Genomic DNA, 21,323 nt, shown 5'->3' on the forward strand with positions numbered 1-21,323 from the left:
AATTAAGTGACAGGATCCATTCACATGGTATTTTCTGCCAAATGGTGACAAACTAAACTGACTGAGGAATCCATTAATTGACTCTTTAAATTGAACATTTAACAATTAATAACTGCATGCACTTGTTACTTGCTGTGATTTTAATTTGAAACAAGTGTTTCCTACCCTTTTGAGCTACTGTTTCAGTTAAATTAAAGAAGCTAATAAAAAATACTGTATCAGTTACACTGAAGAGCAAGCTATTAAAAAAAAAACTGCCATTTGTAACTACTCATCCATGTAAATGTAGATTTTCTTGATAGCATGCAGAGAGAGAGAAAGGGAGATCGAGGGAGAGGAAAAGACAGAGAAAGAGAGTAAGAGAGAGAGCAAATTACACTGGATGCTTAGACTGATGTGACTACAACTGTCTTCCATGAACAACAATTTCTTTGGAAGTTTGTTAAATCAGCCTCACTGCTCTTTTGAATGACTGTAAGAATCAAATCTCACAAATTGGAGCTAATAAATTCATACTAATAAAATACTCCCCTTCATCCCTTCTATATATTTTTATCAATCCTACATATGTATTTCATTTTGAAAAGGGGCAGTGTTCAGAAAACTTTGTCCTAAGCCCTTCTGTATTGTGAAAAATTACCATGGGCCAGTAACTATTACAATTTCTAGGTAGGACACAAACTTGAAAAAATTATCAAATACCTGTACATAAGAAGGTTTACATCTAGAGAGGACAGATTTATGTATATTTAGAATGAGACAAATGTGGAAAGTGCCATCAAAGTGTACGTGTGTATGTACACATACATAATGTGTATTATACACAATACTTAAAGCAGTGAGGGGGAGTTAGATTGGGGGTAATTTCAACTGGGAAGTTAAAGAAAGGTTATATGGATAAACTAATACTGAAGTTGCACAGTGAACACTGAACAGAATTCAACAAGAGGACTAAGTGTAAAAGACCACAGAAAGATACAGAGGTAGGAGGATTGAAAATGTTCAAGAAAGATGAGTGCCCCAGGTGTATGTAAGCATTTTAGTTTATGTGCATTGAAGCGGGAAGAGGAGTGGATAGTACAACAATGGCAAGGCCAGCCTAAATTAAAATGTCACAGCCCCCAAAATTGCACTAAGAATAAACACATATACTATGTCAAATGAACCCAAAGAAGAATTTTTAAGGTTAATTGTGTTTATGATCCCTCCAAGTGTTTTATTTCACTTGGGTACGATTACAATTTCTAGTAAGTTATAGCTCAATAATTTTCCATTTTATCATCTTTCTTAACAATTTCTTACAAACACGAGAATTATTCCATTATTTGACAGGGGTTTTGGCTCCTCAAGCATGAAATATCTGGGCACAGCTGTTTCTTACAGTTCTTTGGGATTTACCTGGGAAATCTCCAAATCTGTTTTCAGTATACTACAACAAGACATCAGGAAATTAAAGAGCAGTAAAAAAGAGCAGAAAATCCTGTGGTTCAAACTCCTCGTTTTCAGAAGCATTTACCACGCAGAAAGATTAGGTGACTCTGCTGCAAGGATGAAATAAAACAGATTACGAAGCCACTTTATCAAAAACATGAAAAATTTTAAAAACTGTTCACACAAGTTCATTACTCAATCTCTGAATGACAAAAACATAATCATGATTCCATGAATCAAATTTTCAAATTTCTTGCCTTCCAATCCAACATCACTCATGTGTAAGGCAAAGTAGTGGGAGTTAAAATTAAGTTAACAAGTTTATAGTTCTAAAGGCTTCAGCATCTAATTGGGTAAATGAAGAATAGAGCCTGTAAATAGGACTATTTTGGGTTTGTTTGTGGGTTTTCGTTGTTTTGTTGGGTTTTGTTTTGTTTTGTTTTTTTGTTTGTTTGTTTGTTTGTTTTGAGACAGAATCTCGCTCTGTCGCCCAGGCTGGAGTGCAGTGGCTGGATCTTAGCTCACTGCAAGCTCCACCTCCCGGGTTCACGCCATTCTCCTGCCTCAGCCTCCCGAGTAGCTGGGACTACAGGCGCCCGCCACCTCACCCGGCTCATTTTTTGTATTTTTTTTAGTAGAGACAGGGTTTCACCGTGTTAGCCAGGATGGTCTCGATCTCCTGACCTCGTGATCCACCCGTCTCGGCCTCCCAAAGTGCTGGGATTACAGGCTTGAGCCACCGCGCCCGGCCTTGTTGGGTTTTTTTGTTTTGGTTTGGTTTGGGTTTTTTTTGGTTGCAGCTGTACCAGAGGGAAATAATCATAATTCTTAATTTATAACATATTATCAACATACCTTTTTCATAGAATTTTTCAATGGTTACACTTTTAAATGTATATATTTAAACTATGCATTATATATATATACACAAGGGAGCTTTTTTATAAGTAGTAAAGAGATTATGGATGGTCCCTAACTAACTATGGCTTTAGTTACCATTTTTCAACTTTACCATTTTGTACGCTCCTCAACTTACAATGGGGTTACATGTGGCTAAAACTATCATAAGTTGAAAGTATCATTACATTGAAAATGTACTTTCAGCTTTCCATTTTTTTACATCTAAAATGGAAAGGTTTATCTAAGGGTTCTGATAAACCCTTAGAATGGATTTGTCAGAATTTATCAGAATGAAGAAAGAACAGTACTTCAACACCTGGTGCTGAGAAAACCATATATCCACATGCAAAAGAATACAGTTGGATCCTTACCTTATACCACATGTGAAAATTAACAAAAAAAAAAAAAATGAACTGAAGACCTACATATAAGACTTAAAACTATAAAACTCCTAAAAGAAAACATAAAGAAAAGCTTCATAACATCGGATTTGGCAATGACTTCTTGGATATGACACCAAAGCACAGGCACCCACTACCATGCCCGGCTAATTTTTTTGTATTTGTAGCAGAGACAGGGTTTCACCATGTTAGCCAGGATGGTCTCGATCTCTTGACCTCATGATCTGCCCACCTCAGCCTCCTAAAGTGCTGGGATTACAGGCGTGAGCCACCACGCCTGACCCGGTAGTTCTATTTTTAATTTTTTGAGAAACCCCCATACTTTTTTCCATAAAAACTATACCAATTTACAAACCAACAACAATGCACAAGGATTCTCTTTTCTCCTAAATAAAAAACAAGACATGAAAATGTAACTATGGCACAAACTCACTTTTCATAAACATTTATATGTAAGAAAAAAATTAGCACCTACTTCTACCACGTTCACTACCACTTTCTAAGGAGAGTAATGGCAGAAGTACAAAAATGTAGAGGTTCTCTGAATAACAACGAAACAAATGATAAAGGTAGAAGATAGTAACCATTTAAGTGTGAAACTAGAAGTAAGAAGACAGGAGATGGCAAGATAGGAGTCTACAAAAGCTAGAGGAAGGTTTAAAGAAAAATGCTCTGAATTGGTATAAAGTTGTGAACCCAAAAGTTATCTGAGACAGGTCTCAATCAATTTAGAAGGTTTTCTTTGCCAAGGTTAAAAATGCACCCATGACACAGCCTCAGGAGGTCCTAATGACATGTGCCCAGGGTGTTTGGGGTACAGTTTGCTTTTATACATTTAGGAAGACATAAGACATCAATCAATACATGTAAGATTTACATTGGTATATTGGAAGGGCGGAACAACTTGAAGCTTGCAGGGGTCAGTGGGGGTTGGGGGGTGCTTCCACATCACAGATAGATTTTAACATGTTCTGATTGGCAAGTGTTTGAAAGGGTTATCATCAAAAGAAAGGAATGTCTGGGTTATGATAAGGAGTTATAGAGAGCAAGGTTTTATCACGCAGATGAAGCCTCCAGGTAGCAGGCTTCAAAGACAATAGGTTGTATAAATGTTTCTTATCAGACTTAATATCTGTGTTGATGTTAATGCTGGTCCACTTTTCCTGAATTCCAAAAGGGAGGAAGGTATAATGAGGCATGTCCGACCTCCCCTTCCTATCAGGGCCTGAACTGGTTTTTCAGGTTAACTTTGGATACCCTTGGGCAAGGAGGCAGGGTTCCATTCAGATGGCTGGGGGAATCTCAGGATTTGATTTTGGTTTACAAGCAATAAATAGATGCAAGATACTGTCACAACTATCTGAATTATTCTATCAAGGAACAGAAGTCTGATAAAACAATGAAGAATATATCAGGGAAATTTTCCCACAACATAAATGTTCCAACCCATGGATGTTTAAATAACAAAAGGTTGAAAAGAGTGAAATCTTTCAAAAGTAATTTGTGTGCTTTCCTGCATTCTGAAACAGCACTTACAAAACAAATTTTAGACCAGGTGTGGTGGCTCAAACCTCTAATCTCAGCACTTTGAGGCCAGGAGTTCCAGAACAGTCTGAGCAATATAGCCAGACCCTGTCTCTAATAAGCTGGGTGTGGTGGCAAGTGCCTGTAGGTCCCAGCTACTCGGGAGGCTGATGTGGAAGGATCACTTGAGCCTAGGAGTTTGAGGTTACAGTAGTCCAGCCTGTGTGACAGAGCAAGACCCTGTCTCTAAAATGATTAAAAAACAGACAAGGCCGGGCGCGGTGGCCCACACTTGTAATCCTATCACTTTGGGAGGCCGAGGCGGGTGGATCACAAGGTCAGGAGATCGAGACCATCCTGGCTAACACGGTGAAACCCCGTCTCTACTAAAAATACAAAAACAAAATTAGCCGGGTGTGGTGGCGGGCGCCTGTAGTCTCAGTTACTCAGGGGGCTGGGGCAGTAGAATGGCGTGAACCCAGAAGGCAGAGCTTGCAGTGAGCTGAGATCGAGTCACTGCACTCCAGCCTGGGCGACAGAGTGAGACTCCATCTCAAAAAAAAAAAAAAAAAAGATAAATTTTAATATTCTCCTGATCACTGAGTGCCACAATCACAAACATCAAGTATTGCACTGTCTATGATAAAGGTATGTCCTCAAAAGCAGCCAAATTTTCTAGGATTATTTCTCCAACACTGGGTCCAAATTTCTAGGTTTTTTCCATTCTTATGTGTTTTTCTGAAGCTTTTTATAGCTTTTATCTTAAACACATTGAGTTTTAGAGCTGAAAGGGGCCTCAGAGACCAGTTCAACCCACACATTTTACAGAGAAGGAAACTATTTTCTTCCTCTACCATGAAGCTGTGGCTCCAATGTATCGCTGTTTTAATGTGTCTATTGGGAACAACTCATCTCCCTTTTCTAATTTTCTGTTTCTAATCTGACAACTGGGAAACCAGATAAGCAAACTTGTTAGAATCGTATCAAAAATAGCCATAATCTAAATGAAAAACTATTCTAAGAACAAAAAGTAAGAGTTTTAATGTTATTCTGTAGGGTCATACATTGTGGTAACTTGAAGGCCTCTTTTCCATTCTTTGCATTTTGGGAAGGTGTTTACAAGACAATACTAAAGGTTTCCAGGACTTTCGCATAAACGATGCTAATTCTCAGAATGAGAAAACTCTTCCCCTCATGGACTATGTGATCTTGAGTAAACTGTTCAATGGCTCTGAGTCTCTGTCTCCTCACATGTAAAAAAGAAATGAACTATCAGGGTAGATAACTGTTTAATTCAATGAGGTCACATGCTGTCTTTGCTCATTTTGTGTTGATATAACAGAATACCACAGACTGGATCATTTATAAAGAAAATAAATTTATTCCTTAACAGTTCTGGAGGCTGGGAAAATAAATTTATTCCTTAACAGTCCAAGGCTGAGGGACTCATATCTGGCAAAAGCCTTCCTGCTGCACCATTTCATGGCAGTAGAAAAAAGGGCAAGAGAGCATAAGAGGGTAAAAGAGGGCAAGAGAAGGTGGAACTCACTTTTATCAGGAGGCCATTCTTACTATAATGGTATTAATTCACTGATGAAGGTAGATCCCTCATGGGTTAATCACCTCTTAGTGGTCCCACCTCTTAATACCATCAAAATGGCAAATAAATTTCAACAGTTTTGGAGGGAACATTCAAACCACAGCACATGCTTTAAAGAAGGCTAAAAAAGTGGGAGTTCTTGTTTTCTCTCCACTTTTTCTCAAGCAGCAGAAGCCATGTTTGCAAAAGCTAATAGTATCTTCATTTTATGTAGCTCATTCAGGACTGGGTACAATCCTACTCAAAGCAATATTGGGTTTTCCACAGAAATTCTCAAATGTAGATGTCATTAGAATCATCTGGGAGCTTTAAACACTCCTATAGCCCAAGCCCCATTTGCAGACAGTCTGGTTAAATTGGACTGGGTTGGGGCCCAGGTATAGGTACTTTTTAAGATATCCCCAGGCTGGACCCAGTGGCTCATTCCTGTAATCCCAGCACTCTGGGAGGCCAAGGAGGGAGGATCAGTTGAGCCCAAGAGTTCAAGACCAACCTGGGCAACATAGTGAAACCCCCATCTCTACAAAACTAAAAATAAAAAATTAGCCATATGTGGTGGCACATGCCTGAGTCCCAGCAACTCAGGCACCGAGGTGGGAGTATCTCTTTAGCCCAGGAGGTTTAGGCTGCAGTGAGCCGTGATCATACCACTGAACTCCAGCCTGGGTGACAGAGTAAGACTGAAACTACCACTGCAAAATTACAACTGAGAAAGTGACAGAGATCTGACCTAACCAACTCCATCTTCCTTCTAACCTCCAAGTGTCCTTGTTCATTACTGGGTTTAGGCTGAACTAACTTTGGGAGGAACTTAGTTATAGTTTATACTTTGAAACAAAGATAATAACAGCCCTTTCACAAAACAAACCGCCTTCTTGCCTGAGAACTAGACTGCCTTTGTAGCGCTAACAAAGTAGTCAAAAGATTAGAAATTACGGTTTAGGAGTCATGTAACTGGAGGCTACAAGATTCTGACCTTCTCCAAATTGCTCCTGGGGATAACATCACTAATGTAAAACCTAATATTAGTGCTTGAGATATTTTGCAAACCCTGCACTTAATGGATCAGCTGGCACCACACAGATTGATAAACTGGCTCATCTGATCTTGTGGCCCCTACCCAGGAACTAACAGTACAAGAAGACCTCCTTCGACTCACTGCTCCCCACCCTGACATCCACCACATTTTCCTTAAAAACTCTGATCCCTGAATGCTCCAGGAGACTGATTTCAGTAATAAAACTCATGTTTCCCACACAGCCAGCTCTGCATGAATGAATGAATGAATGAATGAATAAATGAATGAATGAAGAGATCCCCAGTTGATTCTCATAAAAGCCTGGGTTGAGAGCCAATGCTCCTGAGAAATACTTTGAGCCTTGCTGAGTGTCGGTATCTGTCTGCAACAGATCAAAACCCCTAATAGCCCCAGCAGTCCACTGGTGAAATTCTAGGCTGGTTTCTTCTTTGTGCTTCCATACTGATACCTCTAGGACTCCCCCTTGAATCAACTCCTGGACCCCTCAAATTTGCTTGACAAAGATATAACTCTGATCTCATACCAGGTATATACACCGGTATAATGGTACCAGTTGTTTAAATATAATATTTCCATACTTGCTGGCAAATAGCTGCTGTTCCAAGCTCCTGAGGGTCCCCCACCTTTCCACCATCTACCCTATGAGCCAAATCCATTCTGACTAGTCAGTCAGTGGTGATAGTTAAACATTGTATTATCCCTAGCTTTGATGACCTGGGGCTTTGCCCCACCACACTAAAACTTAGAGGAAGTATTTTAAGTAATGATTTTTTTAAAATAATAGATGGGAGAAAATACCTTCAAATCATATATCTGATAAAGAGGTTGTATCCAGAAGATATAAAGAACTGCTGCAATTCAATAATAAAGCCACAAACAATCCAAGTAAACTGTGTATGGACATCTCATCAAAGAAAATACACAATTGGCTAAGATAACACCATTAATAAGAAGAAAAATACAAATTTAAATGACAACGGAAATTCTACACACTCACTAGAGTGGCTATAATCAAAACATTTAACATTATAAAGTGTGGCGTGAATGTGAAAAAAAACCCCGGAATTCCCATACGTTGATGTTGAGAATGTACAACCACTTACAGAAGTTTGGCCGTTTTCTTAGAAAGTCAGACACACACCTATTAGCAATTCTACTCATGGTAATCTACCCAAGAAAAATAAAAACAATGTCTAAGAAATAAAAATAAAATTCTAAGCCCCCAACTGACTGAACAGAACCTCTCTTGGCCAAAGGAACCCTAGAGAAACCTTGGAAGCTGAGTCACCATCACAAGGGAAAGGAGATTAGCCACGCCTTATTATCCTCCCACCCTCCCACCCTCACTAACAGCCATCAGGCTTTCTTCCCTAAGGGCTAAATAGAAACTAGTCCTTTCAAAAGACTACTAGCTTATCTTCACATGTACAGAACAAATACAATATGAGATTAATCATTCCTTCACCCCTCCCTGATTAATCGTTACTTTACCGCTCCCTGAGACATCTGTTTTCTCTATTCTCTTTTTCTTCCAACATTCACCTTATCTTATGTAAAATGTAGGTTTACTGGGCACTAATTAAACTCGCACAAGTATGTAATCATTTGTCTCACTGCTGTCCTGCCCTCTCCCCTTTTTAAGGAAAAATATATAAATATTAAATATCCTGAGAACCTCTTTGTAAAACACAGCCATAAAAGCTTCTGTTTTTCCTGGGCACGCCCTCAGGGTGGCTCAATAAAGCTCCATGGTTTGAGACTTAGGCCTCAGTCACTCATTAACTGTGACTGGATCTGGGAGAAGAGATCAGCCCCTCTGACCCGCAGCAATTCTCCTATCAGCGCTGGCAGGAGATTCTCTCCGACAGATTGTGCACACCGCCAAGGCTCAAAAGCTGCTCTCTTCTCCTGAGATTCCCTGATCTCCTGAAATTTTTGATTTCAGATCCCAAGGTTTATTTTGCCACAGAACTCCTCTAAAAAGGGAGTTTGCTCCCTTCCAATGGAGAGCAGTCTTCAGCTTGGGCCCCATCTCCAGGTAAGGAGCTGGTTTGAGGTTTTATTTTGAGATTTGGTAGCTGAAGGTCAAGGTTTATTGCCAGCTGGCTGTAATTTCTCCTTATGCTCAGAGATCTCAACTATACGTAAATTATGAAATCACTTTTTCTGTTTTTTGGTTTTGATCTATCTTCCATTAGATTTAACCAACTCTTCCTCCCACCCACAATGTTGACTAAAACTCCATAGTTGCAGAAAGTAAGCTCCAACCCCAGAAACATCAGCTGGTTAAAAGAAATCAATATTTTGCTCCCCAAAATTTATTTATTTGACTCATTTTAAAGTGGCCCAACCAGACCTTTCCTAATTTGGATCTAAGAAAGATTAGGTAAGAGTCTTCATTCTGAAGGTTCCCATGTAAACATGATTAAATAAATTGCATACTTTTTCTCCCATTAATCTGCCTTTTGTGAGTTAATTTTTCAGGAAACTTTCAGAGGGTCAAGGGGAAAGCTCCTCCTTGGCCCCCACAATTTGGCGTATCCAGTAGGATCCCCAAAACCACTTTTCCCTTTTGGAAGCCAGAATGAAGAGAACTCAGGAAACTTACAAGCCAGCAAATAGGTAAGAACTTCTTATCAATGAGCCTCCTGGCCTCCTTGTGCAATCCGATTGAACAGATGGTTAAAAATCACCATTTTGTCTCAAAAGTTTTCATTATTGGGAAAAAAAAGGATTTGTGTGACTAGTCTTGGGGTGTAGTGACTCTGGTGTATTTTTGGTACTTTATGGTGTGAATGTTCATATTGTTTGACCCCTTGCCTCTCAGAAATAGCCTTTTTTGTTGCTATTTTCCTTTGTCTTTCTGTGTTGTTCTCTCATAAAGAGCAGTGTCATAGGGTAGAGTACACGAACCTAGAATCCCTATAAGCCTGCTGTTCAAGCCAGCCCTGCAGACTAGCCCATTTTATGGTTCTCACTAGACCGGTGTCTGTTAAGACAAACTTTGCCGTGGGCTCCTGAGAGGGAAACTGGATGAGTTTTCCCTCTTGTCTTGTTTTATGTCCTTGGGTTACTTTTCTAGTCTCTGCCATCCAGAGGGTATGATTTTTCAGGGTCAGGCCAGCCAGCCAATCTGAAAAGACTGGGAGTCCGAGACACATAATATTTTAAGTAACACACTGTTCTGAATGTGTCAAGCTCTTGAGAGGAGTTTGGACTTAAAAGGTCCCATCCCTCCGGGGCTTTTGTAGTCTTTCGCTGTCTTAAGTCTGTTTCTGAGAGAGAATTTTGGAAGATCATGGGGATTGCTTCCTCTATGCCCTCTCCAGGAATATATGGTAAAAACCTGGAAAATTACCACCTGGGCTTTAAATGAAGAGGCTTTTGAATTGAGTCACTATTGGAACTAAGTACACTATTGGAAACAGAAAAGATTTTAGAGATCTCTTATTCTAAACAATTGATGGAAAGGTTAAATTTTTAAAAGAACACGTAATAGTGTTATTGCTAGCCTTAAAAATTCTCTTTTTTTTTTTAAATTTATTTATTATTATTATACTTTAAGTTGTAGGGTACATGTGCATAATGTGCAGGTTTGTTACATATGTATACTTGTGCCATGGTGGTGTGCTGCACCCATCAACTCGTCATTTACATCAGGTATAACTCCCAATGCAATCCCTCCCCCCTCCCCCCTCCCCATGATAGGCCCCTGTGTGTGATGTTCCCCTTCCTGAGTCCAAGTGATCTCATTGGTCAGTTCCCACCTATGAGTGAGAACATGCGGTGTTTGGTTTTCTGTTCTTGTGATAGTTTGCTAAGAATGATGGTTTCCAGCTGTATCCATGTCCCTACAAAGGACACAAACTCATCCTTTTTGATGGCTGCATAGTATTCCATGGTGTATATGTGCCACATTTTCTTAATCCAATCTGTCACTGATGGACATTTGGGTTGATTCCGTATGTTTATTGCAGCACTATTCACAATAGCAAAGACTTGGAAAAAAATTCTCTTTAAAGAGCAAAATCTGACCTAAAACAAAGTTAAAATCCCTTGTACACTCAAACTGCCTGCTTTTGATTTCATGTGGGATTAACAATGGAAGCGGCTCCATTTTGTAGTCTGGTAGTTAAAATTCATCATCATGGAATCAGTCCTTTTGGTTTGATATTTGTGTGACTTTTGCCACTTATCGATCCTTTTCCCTTCCATGGACAGCTTTTGATTTCCTGTCTTCCATCTGTGTGGGCATATGGTGGTTTGGGGCCTTTGTGTGTAGATGACTAGCTGAGAAACCGAGACCATAGAGTATATAACCAGACAGACAAAAATGAGTTGTACCCCATTTGTGGCCACTTTTTTTTTTTTTAAGCTGTCTTTGGGGTCATTCTGTTACCAGTAGCAGATCCATATGGGCCTAAAGCAACCTCAATTCTTGCCTCCTCGGAAGAAAGAATTTGACTGAGGGGTATAAGGCAGAAGAAGAGACCAAGGCAAGTTTTAGAGTAGACTGCAAGTTTATTTAAAAGCTTTAGAGCAGGAATGAAAGGAAGTAAAGTACACTTGAAAGACAGCCAAGCGGGTGACTTGAGAGCTCAAGTGTGCCATTCGACCTTTGACTTGGGGTTTGATATGTTGGCATATGAAGGTCTTGCATCCCTTCTCCCCGATCTTTCCCTTGGGGTGGGGTGTTCACATGTGCAGTAGCCTGCCAGTGCTTGGGAGGGTGTATGCACAGTATGTTTACTGGAGTTGCACACATCTCACTTGAGGTGTTTTTCCCTTACTAGTTGAATATCCCTAGGAGGTCAAATACCACTTAAACTCCACTATTTGCCATTTGATGCACAAGGTTGAACCCACTCGCCCCACTCCTGAGATCTTATCAGGAAGCTGCTGATCACCAGTTTCAGGTGTTTCTGTTTATCGGGAGACTGCCTTTTCCTGAGTCTAGCTATGACCAATTATTATTTTGGAGAGAGAGTTAACAAGTGCCTGACCATCATCTGATCGTTGCCTGACATTCCTGGTGTGGGGGAGAGGAGCCCTCTCCTGCCCTGGTCATGTCTGACTAGCTACCTACTGTAACAATTCTGGATCTTACGAGGACTGCTTTGTACTGCTTTGGAGATACTTTGTGTGCTCCTGGCAAAGCCATAATGATACAAACAGGAAGCAGGAAAATACTGGGTAGAAGAGGGTAGAGTCCCTGGCAAGGGTTCCACCTGCAAGCCTGTGCCTGTGGCCCTAAATGAGAACTTCACATCCCTGTTTCTCCCACCGAGTGTTGCTTTTTCCAAAACCACCAGGGCCTGCCATGCCCCTATCCTGTACCCATAAAAACCCCAAGCTCCACTGGCAGAGGAGCAGAGCAGCGTGGCAGAGAAGGAGAAAAGAGAACAAGCAACTAATTGTCGAGAGGAGAAGGAGCAACTGAGCATCAGAGACTAGGAAAAGATGCAGCTTAACTTCAGAAGACATGACTTCAGAGGAACCCAGCCAGAGGCTGGGCTTCAGTGAAAGATCACCTTCTTCCTGCACCATCCCCTTTCCAGCTCCCCTTCAGCTCAGAGCCACCTCCATCACTCAAGAAAACCTCCGCATTCACCATCCTTTGAGTCTGCATGACATGATTCTTCCTGGAAACCAGACAAGAACCTGGGTACCAAGAGGGCAGGGTGTATGTCTCTCCACTGAGCTAGTTAAACTTAGCCATCTTTGGACAGCAAACACTAAAAGAGCATTGTTTGTAACATATGCCCTCTGGGGTTCCAGAGGTTGTGGGCAACTGCTAGAATCTGCCACGGGCTGGTACAAGGTTCATTCCTGCTGGTGTCTAAAGGCACCCACCCCAACTTCTGCACCTGCTCAACCTGCTCACCTGCTCACCTGCATGCTCCCCTTCCCGCAAGAAGTTTGAGCTCAGCAGCTGAGCAAAATGAGCCACCACCCCTCCCCACTCCTTTACATTTGGTAAAGGAGTTCAAAGGCCAGAAATATTAGCTGTTTATCCCAGGAAATAAGAGATATGAAAGATTTTTTTTTCTTTTAAAGATTTCTATGGTTAGAAGTCAGCTTCCTTAAAAGCTGATATCTAAGCTATAATTACAATTTTTTTAAAAAAGAGCTTTATGCTGTTTCTCTTTTTGGATCCTGTCTTGCGGATTTTTATTTATTTATTTATTTCTGAATCCTGTCTGTTCCTCCTTCCTCTAGCAACTCTCAGTGCCATAGAAGGGACCAAAAAGAAGGGGAGGAATTTCTGACAACCTAAGATCCTTTGGGGAAAACATAAAAGTTGACAAAGACTCCTCTGTTGGGAGGAAAATTTTGTTTTTCCTTATGAAAACCCAAGAGTTGTAAGCAGACAGATGCCTTTCAGGTCTAAAACTCTGCACTCTTTTATATTGCATTACCTGGTCTCTGGCTTTTGCAGAGTACCAGATATTACTTTGTACTATGAAAGGACTTGACATTGGTGTGTGCATGGGCTGGTGAGTTGGGCAATAGCTACAATGTTAGGGGTGGCTGAGGACAGTTATTTACAGGAAATGGTCATTACTATAAGGGGTTACGTTTCTTTGCATGTTTGGATAAGAAAAGCATGGTTTGGGCCCTAAAAACCACATGCTTTATTTGTCCCCATTCCTTAAAGGACTCCACCCTGAAGCCAGTTATTTAAATAAGACACAAGCTAAGTTGAAAAAAACACCTATTAAATTAAATCAGTCTTTGAATCTCTTTGTGAAAGAAATTTACATTTTTAAAGGAAATCACCATTTGTAAAAGCACCTTTGTCTCTGCACCTAAACCACTAGGAAATTTAACTACAGGGAAGACAGTGCCTTAAAGTTAACATAACAAATCTTGCCTGTCTTTGTTTTGTTCTAAGTTCTGTGCCTTTGAGGTGTACATTTTCTACCTTCTCTCCCCTAAGAGTCATGTCTTTGGAAATGCAAATGTAGAGTTGCCTAGCTAATAATTGTTTAAGGTATGAAACAGGTAATAAAGAGATTGATAGTCTAAAGTGGGGGAGAGAAATTTTTTGAAACCTGACAAATGAAAAATCTTATAACTCTGTAAGATCTGCTTCTACATGTCTATATGTTTCTGTGTCATGTGTATGTGATGTTTCACTACCAAATGTTATGAAAAAGCTCTAATCAATAGGCTTAAAGAAAATTAAGTGCTTAAATCAAATATCAGAACAACATACTAGCCCAAATGCCTGGTAGCTCATAAGACCTTACTAATCTTTGATAAGTAAAACCAGTTGTAAAATTTCTTTAGTCATTCAAATCTAGAGATAATGTTATATTAAGTAATCTCAAGTTTTTCACTGTAAATTAGGGTTACTTAGAGTTAGAATAGTTATTAATAAATACAATTAAAACTACTAGATTTAAGAGAATTCTACATGCAGAGTTCATAAAGAAACTAAGATGTGTTTTGGTGAAAGTTATAAAAAACATAAGGATGTGGCTTTTGCTAAAGAAAAAGTAATTTTGTATAGTTTAGAGGCTACATAAAGGTTTCTTCAAAATGAAGAAAAAAGAAAAAGTAATTTTGTAGAGTTTAGAGGCTACATAAAGGTTTCTTCAAAATGAAGAAAAAATGACATAGATAAAATTAAATGGATAGAAAGAGAAAGGATAAAAGGGTGGGGAATGAGGAACCCTGGATTCCTAAGTGGCCACAGGGTCATCCATGGTATGGAGCTGCAGCTGTGCTGTATTAAGTTACTAAAGGTAAAAGTTACCAGTGGAGTTTAGCAATGGATCCAGCTCCCGGGGAACTGGTTCACAAGATGCATGAGGAAATGTAAACTAATAAGGAAAAAGAGAAATATTCAATCCCTTGGTTATTATTATCTATAATAGCTAAAACGAAAGTAAAAGACAGTGCTGAGTTGGGCCTCGGCCAAACCAAGTTCAGATGAGGGACTGTCTGATCTCAGATCGCTAGCCTCAAAGCCACCCACAAAGGGGAAAGATAGACTGGGGCAACAAAAAGTACCTCTGAGACCTGTGATTACCAAGAAAGTAGCTAATGTGAGGGAAGGGCAAAACCAATTAACTACTGAAACCAGAGGGCGTAATGTAAAGGAACATTTTGCACATTAGTATCATCAGCTTCCTAAAAAACCTTTACTAAAATGGATTGTAACACTGACTGATTTTGGAGTAGTATTTTGCATTTAAAATATGACAGAGTGGAAAAAAACATGTGTAGGTTGATGCAGGACCCACAGCTCACTACTGAAACATCACAGATGGGCATATGTGATACAGACTGACAGGAGGGTATTCCTAGAGAACAGTTGATATAGAAGTTAGAAAGAAATTATTGGATGGGCACGGTGGCTCACACCTATAATCCCAGCACTTTGGGAGGCCGAGGCAGGCTGATCACCTGAGGTCAGGAGCTCAAGACCAGCCTGGCCAACATGGTGAACTCCATCTCTACTAAAAATATAAAAATTAACCGGGCATGATAGCACACGCCTGTAGTCCCAGCTACTTGGGAGGCTGAGACTGCAGGATTGCTTGAACGCACGTGGCGGAGGTTGCAGTGAACCAAGATCATGCCACTGCATTCCCGCCTGGGTGATGGAGTGAGACTCTGTCTCAAAAAAAAAAAAAAAAAAAAAAAAAGTATTTAGACAGTGAGGGTTCGGGAGTCCTTGGTAAGGTTTTCCTTTCAATGAAAAGTAGCCCCCAAATCATTTCTTTTTTAACAAAGAGCAACCTGTAAAATCAAGCTGAAGACATAGACAAGCAAGCTAGAAGCTTGCAAGGGTGAATGCCGGCAGCTGTGTCAATAGGAAATGGCTATCTGGGGCTAGGCAGGTTCAAAATGGCTCCATCTTACCTTCTCTTTGCCAAAGCACGTGTACAGCTGGCCACGCAAAGACTCCATTTGCATAATAAGATTAGGGTGGGACACCCAGCTGCCTCACCAGCCATGTAAACATCGCACCTGGTCCAACCAATCTATGGGCCCTATGTAAATCAGACATGGCCTCCTCAAGCCTGTCTATAAAATCCGGTGCATTCCACAGTGGGCCAGAAGTCCCATTCAGGTGCCCCTCTCTCTGTCAAGAGAGAGAGCTGTTCTCCTTTCTCTTTCTTTTGCCTGTTAAACCTCCGTTCCTAAACCCACTTCTTGTGTCCACCTAATTGATTTCCTTGGCATGAGATGACAAACCTCAGGTATTTACCATAGACAATGGTGCTGTTTCACAGCCAGCCTGGTGGACTGGATAAAAGCCCTAAGAAGGGGGACTATCCAACTCTACTTAGAAATGCCAAATGGAGCACGCCAGATGAAGCTGCTGATACGCTTCATATACAAGCCATGAGGGACTCACTTTGTGATGACAGGAATATTCACCCACTAAATATGCCCATTACCTAGTTCATGATAAATGCTGTGGTTAAAGGGGCCCCTTCCAAATGGGCACCCCATGTAATGCTACTCCTACTGTTGTTCCAGAACAACATGAGAAGCCATAGCAAATTGGCTGTTTCAGCTTCCCCTCATGGGTCTTACAGACGCTAATAAAACATTAAGGTAATTAACAAGAGCATGGGAAAAAGCAAAAGGGACAGTCAAAGGACTCATTCCAAGAAGGTGGAAATTTTTAAATGGTTATTCTAAAAAATAAGGTGAAGAAAGAAAACAACGATAGGAAAACAATGAAACTCAGAGAAGAAATGAGAGAGAATCATGGGATTCAACCCATCAGGGTAGAAGTCTTTAGATGGTTATTAAGAAATTAAATGAATAAAATAGAAATTGATAGGGTTAAAACAAAGGTCTTAGTATGACACTACCAAGGGTCGGATGGACCAAAGGGAGTTTGCTAGTTCCCCAGCATTAAAGCACCCCAAACCTATCTATTCTCTTTGGATAGATTTTTTTTTAAAAGTCAAAAGAGAAAGATTACAATGAGAAAGCGGGCCAATACTTGCCTGGGGCAATAGTGAGGCAGGTGAACCAAGATATGGATTGACAAAAGGGCCTAAGTCCCTTGGCTCAACCTCCTGATGGGAACCCAGGTCCTTTTCAAAAGAAAGGGTAAAACGGTCATAAAAGAAGTTTCTGGGACCAGAATGTATAAATGTAGGATTGCAAAGGTTGGAATTTTTTTTTTTTTTTTTTTTAGATGTAGTCTCACTCTGTTGCCCAGGCTGAAGTGCGATGGCGCGATCTCGGCTCACTGCAACCTCTGCCTCTTAGGTTCAACCGATTCTCCTGCCTCAGCCTCATGAGTAGCTGGGATTACAGGCGCCCACCACCTCACCCAGCTAATTTTTATATTTTTAGTAGAGACAGGGTTTCACCATGTTGGCCAGGCTTGTCTTGAACTCCTGACCTCAGGCAATCCACTTGCCTCGGCCTACCAAAGTGCTGGGATTACAGGCAAAAGTTGGAATGTTTAAACAGGCATTCTGTAAAGTGATTGTGTCTCCTTTACCTAAATGTTTATAAAAATGGATGTTGTATCTGATTGGGAGATGTTTCCCCTACCTAGTACTATAAAACAGAAAGGATGTAAATGCGCCCTTCAAGCAATATTAAATGGACATGTGCGGGGAGGAGGACAACACATGCTGGGGCCTTTGTGGCGGTTCTGAGGGAGAGCACTGGGAAGAACAGCTAATGAATGCTGGGCTTGACACCTCGGTGATGGGATGATATGTGCAACGGGCCATCACGGCACACATATACCTGTGTAACAAACCTGCACATCCTGCATACGTACCCCTGAACTTAAAAGTCGAAGAAAAAAAAATGGACATGCTAAATGAGAACCAGTAAGATTGCCCAAGCCCACAGAGTGGAGAGTAGAAGCTAGAATGCTGGTGGGAACAAATTCTGTACTTTGATGGCCCTTAGTAGAGCATTTATTGCAGGTTTTGGCAAAAGCCTGTGAGCACCTCCCAATGATGACTACTGAAACTTTAAGAGAATTTCCACTTAAGAAGCATTTACTGCCTTGCTAAGGGACATTAACTGAAGCTACCCCTATGCTAACGGGGATAGCAGCACCCCAATGAAGTGTCCAGAGTTCCCTAATAAAATGGAAATGGCTTATACAGGATGATGCTATCTGGAGTGTACAACAAGGAGGTACGCATGAGCAGAGAACTACTTACAGTGCCCCGTAAGCAGCTCTCACCTGACTGACAAAGAGCTGCTTGGTTTGTGGATGGTAGCTCCAAGGTGAAAGGACAATTTCCTGTTTGGAAGGCTGCTACTCTGATTATAAAGCATACTTTTGTGAGCAGAATATACCTCTCTGAATTCTCCAAAATTTGGAAACTATTCATGAGTATTCCTAAAACTTATTTTGCACATAAATTGGCCATACTATCATTTCTTTTTAGTACAAAAGGAGGGATTAGAGACAGAGAAATTCTATTTCAAAGGAAAACTACAACACAATTATCACTGGATTCCAGCTGTGACTTTTGTTTTGAACTGTTATTTTTCTGCAGTGGGTGTCTAAAAAAGAACCTAGTTATAATTTTCTTCATGATGTTTTTAGTTAGTTCTCTAATGGAATAAGTTCCTCTTCCATTCTGACATATAAATTCTCTTTTGTCAAATTATTAATGTTATTTATTTCCCCGTTGTTTCACTTCTTCTGAGAAAACTGAAGTTGTGATGTTTTGAAAACTACAGATGATTCAAGAGCCTGTGAATCTCCCTAATTTGTAATCTCACTAGGCCTGATCTGTCTCTCCTTGCCAATTCCCTGCTGCTAAAACTACACAAGCACCCTCCCTCTAAGCCCAGGGACTATCATGGAAGAAGGGGGCACATGAAACTGCTAGGTCTGGTTTTGAGGGATAGAATTAATTCGGACCCTACAAATAACCTGGTCTTTTGGCTTTAGTTTTTAGCTCTTATATTGCATAAAAGGTTTTAAACATTGATGAGTGCCTGCCCACCTCTATTGCCATCTAGCCTAGAACACTTAAATTGACTGTAAGTTTTTTGGCTCTGTGTCCCTTGACACCACCAAGGGACAGGATGGACCTGAAGCAGATAGCCACACCATCTCAGCAACAACATGGGACAAAATAAAAGTTTGGCCACTGATGCTGCCTCTGGCCAATCTTAGCCAAAAGGGGGAAAATGAGAAATGAAAACAATTCTAAACCCCCAACTGACTGAACACACCTCCTCTTGGCCAAGGAAAGCCCAGAGAAACCTGAAAAGCTGAGTTGACAGCCATGGTGAAATGGTAAGTTGGACACACTTCCATATACCCCCACCCTCAGGGGAGCCATCAGGCTTTCTTCCCTAAAAGCAAAAGAGAAACAATCCTTTCAAAAGACTACTAACTTATCTTCACAGGTACACAACAAAGATTAATCATGCTTTCACCCCTCCCTGAGGTAAGATGAGATTAATCATTCCTTCACCCTTCCCTGAGACATCTGCTTCTTCTATTCCCATTTTCTTCAAATGTTCACCTTATCTTATGTAAGATGTAGATTTACTGGGCACTAACTAAACTCTCACAAGTATGTAATCGTTTGTCTCACTGCTGCCCCATCCCCTACCCCTTTTAAGGAAAATATATAAATGTTAAACTTCTTGAGAACCTCTTTGGAAAAAGCCATAGGTGCTTCTATGACGCAAGTTTGTCCTGGGCAAGCCCTTAAGCTGGCTCAATAAACCTCAATGATTTGAGACTTGTGCCTTAATCACTCATTTCGGTTGTCAGTCCACAGAAAAACTTGTATATAAATGTTCATAATATAACTAGTCATAATAGCAAGAAAGTAGAAACATTTCAAATGTCTTTCAATTGTTGAAAGAATAAACAAAATATGCTATACTCATACAACAGAATCTATTCAGAAAACAAAATGAGCTACTGATACATACTACAATATCCATGAACCTCAAAATTATGCCAAGTGAAAGAAGATATACACAAAAGAATACATATTTTATGAGTCTATTTATACTACACTTCCAGAAAAGGCAAATCTATAGACAGAAAGTGAGTGGCTGCCTGGAACTGGAAGGCAGAAGTGGATATAGACTATAAAGGAGCACCGGGAACTTTTGGGGATTGCTGTGGTTTAAATGTGTTCCTATGTTGAAATCTGAATCCCCAATACAACCATGGTGGGAGGTGGGGCCAAATGGGAGGTGTTTAGGTCATTGAGGGCTCTGCCTTCATTAACATAACATTGTTCTGCACTCATTAATGTAACACTGTTATCACAAGAGTGGTCTTGATATAAAAGTGAGTTTGCAACCAGTGCAGTGGCTCAGGCCTGTAATCCCAACACTTTGGGATGCTGAGGCTGAGGTCAGGAGTTTGAGACCAGTGTGGCCAACATGGCGAAATCCTGTCTCTACCAAAAGCACAAAAATTAGCCAGGCATGATAGTGCACACCTGTAATGCCAGCTGCTTAGGGGGCTGAGGCAGGAGAATTGCTTGAACTCAGGAGGCGGCGGTTGCAGTAAGCCGAGATCACACCATTGCACTCCAGCCTGAGCAACAGAGTGAGACCCCATCTCAAAAAAAAAAAAAAAAAAAAGTGAGTTTGGCGCCTGCTTCCTCTCGTGTTCTCACACTCTCTTGGCCTCACACTCTCTTACTCTTCCACCATCTGCCACAGAATGATGCAGCACAAAGGCCCATACTAGATGCTGGCACCATGTTCAACTTCCCAGCCTCCAGAACCATGAACTAAATAAGCTTCTGGTGTTTAGAAGGTATAGATTGGATTTGTGTTCCCACCCAAATCTCATGTCGAATTACAATCCCCAGTGTTGGAGAAAAGGCCTGGTGGAAGGTAACTGGATTATGGGGGCAGACTTCTTCCCTTGCTATTCTCATGATAGTGAGTGAATTCTCATGAGATCTGGTCGTTTAAAGGTATGCAGCACTTCCCCCATCTCTCTCTTCCTCCTCCTCCAGCCGTGTAAGACATGCCTACTTCACCTTCTACCATGATTGAAAGTTTCCTGAGGTCTCCCCAGCCATGCATCCTGCATAGCCTGTGGACCCATGAGCCAATTAAACTTACTTTCTTCATAAATTACCCAGCCTCAGGTAATTCTTTGTAGCAGTGTGAGAATAGACTAATACATATAAATTACCCAGTCTCAGGTACTATGTTACAGCAACACAAAATGAAGTAAAAGATATTTCAAATGTTCTAAAACTGAATTGTGTTGACAGATACAAAACTCTAAAAATTCACTCAAAATAACTGACCTATATACTTATCTATACCCACTTACCCTGGGTAGTTTTATGATCTTGAAATTACACCTCACTGAAGCTGCTAAACAACAAAAACTTTAAAAATATATATATAAATGTAAGTCTACATTTCTACCCCTTCTTAAAAATTCTCTCCTCTTCCCTTATCACTAAGCTGCCTC

The 21,323-nt window shown here is 40.6% G+C and overlaps 1 protein-coding gene and 1 long non-coding RNA gene across 5 annotated transcripts in view; one reads left to right on the top strand and one right to left on the bottom strand.

Moving 5' to 3' along the window:
• The window catches only part of HTR7 (5-hydroxytryptamine receptor 7), a 114,388-nt gene that overhangs the window by 50,129 nt on the left and 42,936 nt on the right, over positions 1-21,323 (bottom strand). The gene's annotated exons all lie outside the window — the stretch shown is intronic.
• LOC144331168 (uncharacterized) lies at positions 8,577-19,606 on the top strand. Of its 2 annotated transcripts, none has more exons than XR_013398121.1 (2): positions 8,577-9,517; positions 12,208-19,606. It is a non-coding gene; the product is annotated as an uncharacterized LOC144331168 (long non-coding RNA). The 2 variants fall into 2 exon arrangements; XR_013398122.1 differs by having other exon boundaries at positions 9,245-9,517; positions 11,689-19,606.

The sequence above is a fragment of the Macaca mulatta genome, chromosome 9 (genome assembly GCF_049350105.2).
Source record: "Macaca mulatta isolate MMU2019108-1 chromosome 9, T2T-MMU8v2.0, whole genome shotgun sequence".
In the NCBI taxonomy this organism is placed as follows: domain Eukaryota; kingdom Metazoa; phylum Chordata; class Mammalia; order Primates; family Cercopithecidae; genus Macaca; species Macaca mulatta.